The following is a 7,952-nucleotide window of genomic DNA, read 5'->3' as shown; positions in this document are numbered from 1 at the left end:
AAACACTACTTACTGTTACTCTCTATGGAAGGACTTGTACCCGTTGCCCAGAGAACAGCCTGTGTATTTCTTTCTACACATTTATTTTGTAATTCCCATTGGCCAGGATTTGTTTAATTTGTGATTAACCTGGACTTATACCTAAATATGTTTAAACTCTGAAGATTAGCAATAAAGTATAACTCCTTTAATTATTAGAATTTGAAATGTGTGATAATATGAATAGCTGAAATCCCAATAGCAACCAAGTACCAGAATGGCAAAAGTCCTGTGTCTTCCAGAAGAAGTATTTAAGCCTACCAGAAAAGGTACATGGGCATACAAGCATTTAAAGTTTTGCCTAGAAGATGAAAACCAGGCCAACAGAATTTCTAGTGATGATGGAAACCTGGCTGGACCTTAACAATGAAGCTTTTTGAGATAATGCTATAGGACACTATCCAAAAAGTAGAATTTCAAACTTTATTAAAGTTAATATATGCAAAAGGCTACTCCCATGCATCTGAATTTTAATAATAACCTGAATAAATACTGACCAAGAGTATATGGGAGAACTAATCAATAGAGGCAGTGGATTTTTATTTATTTATATAATTACATAATACCATTGATATTTCAAATGCCTGAGATCTTACTAAACAAAGCTTGCAGAGGAATTAAATCCTTCTCTTTGTTGGTAGGTAAATGCCCAATTCAATCTACGATCATAATTTACACTAGCTGCTTCAGTTAAGAATTTTTGCTCTTGGGTGTTCTTGAGGTTATCAAAACACAGATTTCTCTAACATGACAGGTTCTGTGAATTTTTTTGACAAATTTATTTCATATTGCTGAAGATTTAAAAAGAGACAAATTGAGTGCTATAGAAATAGTCATTTTTAGGTGTCAGAGATTATCTGTTATTGCTTAAGGTACGCATTCTATAGAAAGTATATTTTTTAATGTTTAAAAGAAAAGAAAAAACGTTGTTGTGAAGACAGCATCATTAAGAACATTTCAGAACAGGATGTAACAAAAATACACCTTACAAGAAAAACAGCGGGAGGATAACAGGTAAGCGGAATGTAATTATCCACTTTGGAAGATGGCCAGCACAACTAATTTGGAACATGTGTCATCCAAAGGACAATAACCTGTGCTATTAGTGCATTTATAAGACAGGTCTAAACTGGTTTTGCATTTCGTGAGTCATATGAAGTCTTTTTTGTTGCTCTTTTTTAAAAAAGAACACATCATAGCTTTCTGTAGAAATCATGAATTGTTTAGGCTTAGGCCTTTCATTATTTTCAGCCTACTGAAATGTTTTATTTTGACATTATTTCACCTTTTATTATATCAAAGGAATATTTGTATGAAAAGGAAAGTGCTATAATCATGAAATGTTGAAATGTTTCTTTTTTTAGATCTTTAGAAATATTGCCAAAAATGTTCAGCTTTTAACATATTCTTGTGATTATTTTTCTACAAATGTGTTGCTTTGGAAAACCTCCGATTGATTCTTATTCATAGAAGCTGTGTTTACACCATTTTAACTCGCTTAAAATTCCCAGTTAATATAATTTTAAGTGACTGCAGACATCCTCCTGGATTGTCTCTACCCCTAAATTACTAGTTCACACTGTTTTAAAGGAAATAATATTTTCTTTTATCACACTCTTTTGTCTTTTTCATTAAAAATTCATATTATAATTCCAAACTAGCTAAATTATGTTCTGCACGTGAAGGTGGTTGCAAGCTACCTGTTACCTTGTAAAAGAAAAGTAGACACTGCTGTTCGCTTATACAAAAATGTCTTTTCTACAACTCTGGAAATTCATTGATGAGCTTAGTTGCTGCTTTATTTCCATCAGCTTCTTATTAAACTATTCAAATCCATTGTAACAGTGGGGTGATGTGAGTCATTTGAAGATTTATTTGTCTCAATCGCACTTTTTCAGTGGCGAAGTCTATATGAACATGAGTTTCTGGCAGCCAAGGCATTTCATTTAGCTACAGAACCTACTCAATATGGAAAGAGAATGTTATGGTCTCTTGAGCAGGCTGTCCACTGAACCTGAGCCACACCTTTCAAAGTGATTTCAGAGTCAGCTGGGAGTATTCAGATAGGCTGATAATTATTTGGGTCAATCACATCACCGCTTTTGAAAGCATAGATTAGCTTCAACTTGCAACTAGACACCAGGTCATGAGGGGAAAGCAGGCTGAAAATAATACTGGGCTTCCAATGCTGCTTCAGAATAGTATAAACCTTGGTTTTGGAAATATAGTGGCAATAGCTATGATGGGGTTGCTTCCTTTGCTGTGGCTGAGGCTCTTATTGGTAACTGCTTACTCTGCTGATGAGCTTTACTCTCCGTTTTCTTCTGCTAGCTAGCCATTCAACTCTAGAAAACAAGCAAACAAACAGACAAATAAGAAAGCTGTCAGCAGGATCCACATCTTCCTAGTTGTTCTTTGACAGAGACAACCTGCTGGAAAGCACTGGATCTGATGGACTGTAATGTTCAGTTGCTCCCAAGAATGCAGGGACGACAATGTGTGTGCTGTCTTTGTTTCCTGTCCTTTCTAGGCTTCCTTTGCTTGCAATCCACATGTAGCTTTCTGATTCTGGAAAGATCAAAGACAGGAATGGCAATCAATTTTACTCATCTTTTTTTTCAATACGCAAACCCTCCTAGTTATGCATGGTTTAAGTACACATTTGCAACTTTTGTGATCATAAGTTGAAGTCCTATAAAGTGTTTCCTGCTGAAATGTCATGCTGGCTACAATTCAACAGCAAATAAATATTGCTGTCCTCACTAATTTGAAACAGCGTGAGTTTTAAATCTTTAGCTTCAGGAGATTTATTAAGATTGCAGTTTTCATCACCCTCCCTTCAGTCTATCAAGACAGGTTGAAACTGCAGAAATCATGTTTTTCAGAATTATTGCAGTTGCTGTAAATTCCTTTTCTATAATTCCTATCATAAAATACAGCAGGGTCATGGTCAGTCAAAAGTTGAACTTGATAATCTTAGAGGTCTTTTCCAACCTAAATGATTCTGTGATTCTGTGATTCTGTCATGAGAGCAAGAACCCTGAGCTATAAATAAATGCAGCAGTTATCCATTAAAAAGTTTTAAGCTTAAAGTTAACTAGCTAGTTTGACTGATAATGTCTTTTGACTTTGTAAAAAGCTGACAGATTCTGATCCACAGCCTTACTTACTGAGTTTTGAATTACCATTGCATTAGTATAATCAATTTCTTTTAAATTGGTGAACATTCTTGGTAGCATATTTAAGAAGGTTACGTTTCTTCATTGTGTACATGAAGATTTTCTGCAAAGAAAATGCACTGGTTTATTACTTCACATATTTTTACTACTTTCTGTCAACTTCATCTTTTTTTTAATGTATTTACAACTTCTGTAATGTTCCAGAGCAGTAAAACATTACTCCATAATAGAAGGCATATATTAATGAAACTATTACTTTTGTTCTAGAAAATTTCAATATTCTTTGTTAAGCGGATTTATCACTACAGCCTTATCACTATCACATGCACTATTTTTTGAAGAAGTACTTATAAAGTGCTTATGTCCATCCATTCATTCAGGTTGTCTATAGATAGCCTGGTCCTAGACAACCAAAATACTTCTAGGTAAAACTGTGTTACAAAAGAGAAGGCTGGGAAAAGAGTTCAGAGAAATTCACTGGGGCCTTTTACCGTAGATGGAAGAACGTTATGCAAATGTTCTGATTCTGAAAAGTCATCATCCAATTTTAAAGGCTTTTTAAAAACAACATGTAGTTTATTTTTTTAAAAAAGGACATCTTTAAATCCTAAATTTAAATAATTTTAAAATTATAAAATATAAATAAATTTAAAGGACAAATATGTCTACCACATCCATTCATTGCTTCTTTTTGGCATTATCTGGATATGCCTTAACTAAAGAGACCTTTGACTGGCCAACTGCAACAAGACTATCAGGCAACTTTTAACTGTAGAAGGATCTTCCTTCAATGATATATCGATGAAAGAAGGATGGGGAGTGTGGATGACTAGACGTGAGTTTGCTTTATCTAGGACAGGACCATTCTATTACTCTCCAAATTTAGCTCTCAAAAAGAAAAAAATCAGTTGAGAAGCCAAGTTATAAAGTTCCATAAAGTAAACATAGGTTTGTTTTATTAATCATTTATTTTGTGTCACAAATAATTCCAGCTTATTTCTATAGTCCCAGGCTTTTTGGAATTATCTCATAAATGCATTGGCAAAGTCTCCTGCTACTCATTTGGGTATAACAATTCCTTAAATTATTATTTGACATTTCATATGATAGGATACAAATATTGAAAAGTGCTAATTTTTCGTGAAGTTATGACCAAAAATAAAAAAAGTCAGCTCTAGTAAAACCAAGAGTCAAATAGTTTTTGATACAGAGGTAGATAACAAAGTCTTCATAATTCTTGGCTAGTGAACGACCAAGGGTCATGTAGAGCAATAGTTTATCTTCCATATCCCTTTTCCATGGTTCATCTTCAGGATGTAACAAAATAATGAAAAACTTCTATCAAGTAATAGCTAAATAACATTTTTGCACTATTCATTATGATACGTTGTCACCTCAGAGCCCATTTCAGTAGCTCTGAGGCAATTTTCCTCAGACACATTTCCTTTTAAAGACCTCCTATATGCAAAATAGGATTCAAGGGACATTTGTACTATTTCCAATACAATTTTGCATAGGTTTCCCTTGAAACCATGCAATGGGTTGCAATCTGAAACATGCATAGTTTTTCCTAGATCTTTATTATATTGCCAATATTCATATTTTATGCATCCAGAAATAAAAACTCATTGTGTCCAGTTAAAATAAATCATATCAGCAGAATATTTTAAAAGGTACTGAGGCCATATAAGATTTCAAGTCCATTATAAGTCATATGGTGAAATGATGTTATGTAAATGGCCACTAATATCTAGGAGTTGTTTGTTTTTTCTTGAATTTTTTTTTTTAACTATTGTATTTCAAGAAGATTTGAATATAATTCTTTAATTGATAAATGCATTTAAACCCATTTATATCATTCTGCTTATTTATACAAATGCATGCACAGATACACACATATATGTTTATTACATTCCAGTACCAAGAATGTTGTTCATCTAAGATATATTATTGCTGAAATTGAGTAATTAAGTGCATTGCACGTTTAGAATTTTCTGTCAGCATAGATATCTGACTACAACAGGGAAAAAAAACAACTGGAAGGGAAATTACAGAGATTCATGGAAGTATATGTCCATTACATTGGGGATAATGCTGGGTTTGTGGCTCCTAATTTTAGTTTAATTTTAAAAAGTGCTCTTAAATTGAAATGAAATAGTCATCAATATTAACTAAAATTTTAACTCTTTCATAAGAGTTTTAATCAACTAAAAGTCTTGAAAATTTCTTGGTTTTGGGCTTGATACCTGCAAGGAAAATCTTTGAAACTGTGAATTTCAGAACTAGTATATTTTTGTTGAAATATTATGGAAGAAAACTTATTATACACCTTCTCTAAGAGACCTACTTGAATTCTGGAAGAGAGGAATAATATTAATAGACCTAAGTAAAAGATTTTAATCAAAAATTACCGTAATTGAAAAGCCATGCTTTGGCTCTACAAAGTTCTTGACTGTGAAGTCTTTAGTTCCAACTTTCCTTAAAAAAGGCTACTATATGTGAATAGAGACTTTTGTGCATGTCCCAGCTGGTCTCCAATATGAAGAAATGTGCATTTGAGTGTTTCTAAAGAGACTGATATGAATAAAAATGATGTCCTGAATCAAGATTTTAAAGTAGAGGTTGGATTCCTCCCACTGACATTTCATGTCCACAGGGTTAGCCATCTACTTATGACAGAGGAGTGTGGATTTCCCTTTTAGTAAATGGAATTCAATGCAGGCAGCGGAGTCTAAAATACACAGCCATCTGCTTTAAAATAAGATGAATTCCTCTCTCTATTCCAATGAGTGTATTGACATGATCTCTTTTGATTAAAATGTGAATTTAGATAGCTGTTTGAAGGTAACTGGTGCTCTGTAAAGACTACAGGCTCAGTTCAGCACAGTCTACTTTGGAATGAGCTGAGGAGTATTCTGAACATCCCTGGCTTCACTGACTTAATCCTCACCGACCACTGTGCAAACTTGTGTATCTGGTTCACATATAAACACTGAAATTTAAGTGTCTAACCTCAAAATTAATTTCTGTGCTGATTTTTTCTGGGATAGAGTTTATGTTCCCCATAGTATGGGGCTATGTTTTGGATTTGTACTGAAAACAGTGTTGATAACACTGATTTTTGCATTCTCACTGAGCAATGTTTACACAGCATCAGCCCACCATCAAGGAGACTGGGATGCACAGGGAGTCGGAAGGGGCCACAGCTGGGACAGCTGACCCCAACTGACCAAAGAGATACTCCATACCATAAAACATAATTCTCAGTATATAAAATGGGAGGAAGAAGGAGGAAGGGGAACACACATTTGAAGTGATGGTGTTTGTCTTCCCAAGTTTCTGATATGCCTGATTGAGCACTGATTTCCCGGGGGTGGCTATACCCATTGCCCATGGGAAGGAGCAATTTAATTCCCTGTTTTGTTTTGCTTGTTTGCATGGCTTCTGCTTTACTTAAATTGTCTTTATCTCAACCTTAGAGTTTTTTCAATTTTACCCTCCCAATTCCCCCCCTCCATCCCACTGAGGGAACATGAGTGAGTGAGTGAGTGAGCAACTGTGTGGGGTTAAACCATGACAATCCTTCCTAACTTTTCAGTTAGTTGCTGTACATACATGCATAACAGTGTTTGAGGTGCACCAAAGCATCCAAATCCAAACCCTCACAATTGGCAGAAGTGACAAAAGATTGAGGGGAGTCCTGTGTCGCTCTGGAACAACAGCTGGAGGTTAGCAGCAAATATTTCAAATGGCATTACACATCCACATGTAGGCATCTACATTGAATCCCACGTCTTAATTTGGAGACGAAACAAATCCTTGAACTCAGACAAACTGAATCACTCAGTACATTTCATCCTTTTCAGATTAGTATCCTTCAGTAATGAAACTACATGAACTGCCACCCCAGACATTTCTCTTTTTTCTTTTTTTTTTTACAAATGAATGATAGACATGACATTTGTCTGAATGAAAAATAAAAGCAAATTTTGGAATATCAAAAGTTGTCTTGAAATAGATTTTTCTTTCTCTGCTCTTTTCTAGCTAGAAGGAGGATTCAGGCACAGCAAGCACAGAAGGTGGCTTTGTATGAAGGAGAACAAAAACAAGGTCTCTGAGGCCATTGTCGAGCTGCTGCTATGATTTATTTTAGTGCTGAAAGTCTCTAAACAATGAAGCTGCCAACTTTTTCTGCAAGCATTTATTTAACACTCCCAATATCAGAAAATTAGTCCTTGTTATTTACTCTGAATTGTAGGTAAAGGATTTGGATGTGGAAACAGTGGCCATAAAATATATGAAAATGTTCATGATTTGTATTACTTAATAAACTTTCTACTCAAGTAACTCCTTCAGTCTTTCCTAAAATAGTATTTCTTCCAGACTCCTGGTGACAAAAATTATTCCTTTGGATTTTTAGACAATATTGTGTTACAAACAGTGATTTTCTTCACATTTGCTCAGAAGTTTAAACTTTGCAATCATACCATAGCGAATTGGAGTATTTGATTTTCTCTAGCTAAAAATAGGGAAATCAATACCAAACCCAAAATCCTATCAAGGACATTAAGTTTATTTTTCACTAACTGAATGATTTAAAATCTAATTAATTATATCTCTATTTATCCTTTAATAATAAATATATAATAATAATGGTCAGTCTTCGCGAGCGAAGATTTGGGAAAGGTCATTAACCCTTCGAGCCTGCGCAGTGGATTTTTTAGGTGAGACACA

The 7,952-nt window shown here is 34.4% G+C and overlaps 1 long non-coding RNA gene across 1 annotated transcript in view; it reads left to right on the top strand.

The window, feature by feature from the left end:
- The window catches only part of LOC108496787, a 21,999-nt gene extending 14,501 nt beyond the window's left edge, over positions 1 to 7,498 (top strand). Inside the window, exon 3 of the long non-coding RNA XR_001874587.1 lies at positions 7,263 to 7,498. This is a non-coding gene — a long non-coding RNA (uncharacterized LOC108496787). The remainder of the gene's footprint in view (positions 1 to 7,262) is intronic.
- The last annotated feature ends 454 nt before the right edge of the window (positions 7,499 to 7,952 follow it).

The sequence above is a fragment of the Lepidothrix coronata genome, unplaced genomic scaffold, assembly GCF_001604755.1.
Source record: "Lepidothrix coronata isolate B3197 unplaced genomic scaffold, Lepidothrix_coronata-1.0 Scaffold43, whole genome shotgun sequence".
NCBI classification, from domain to species: domain Eukaryota; kingdom Metazoa; phylum Chordata; class Aves; order Passeriformes; family Pipridae; genus Lepidothrix; species Lepidothrix coronata.
This window is presented reverse-complemented; position numbering and strand designations above follow the sequence as displayed.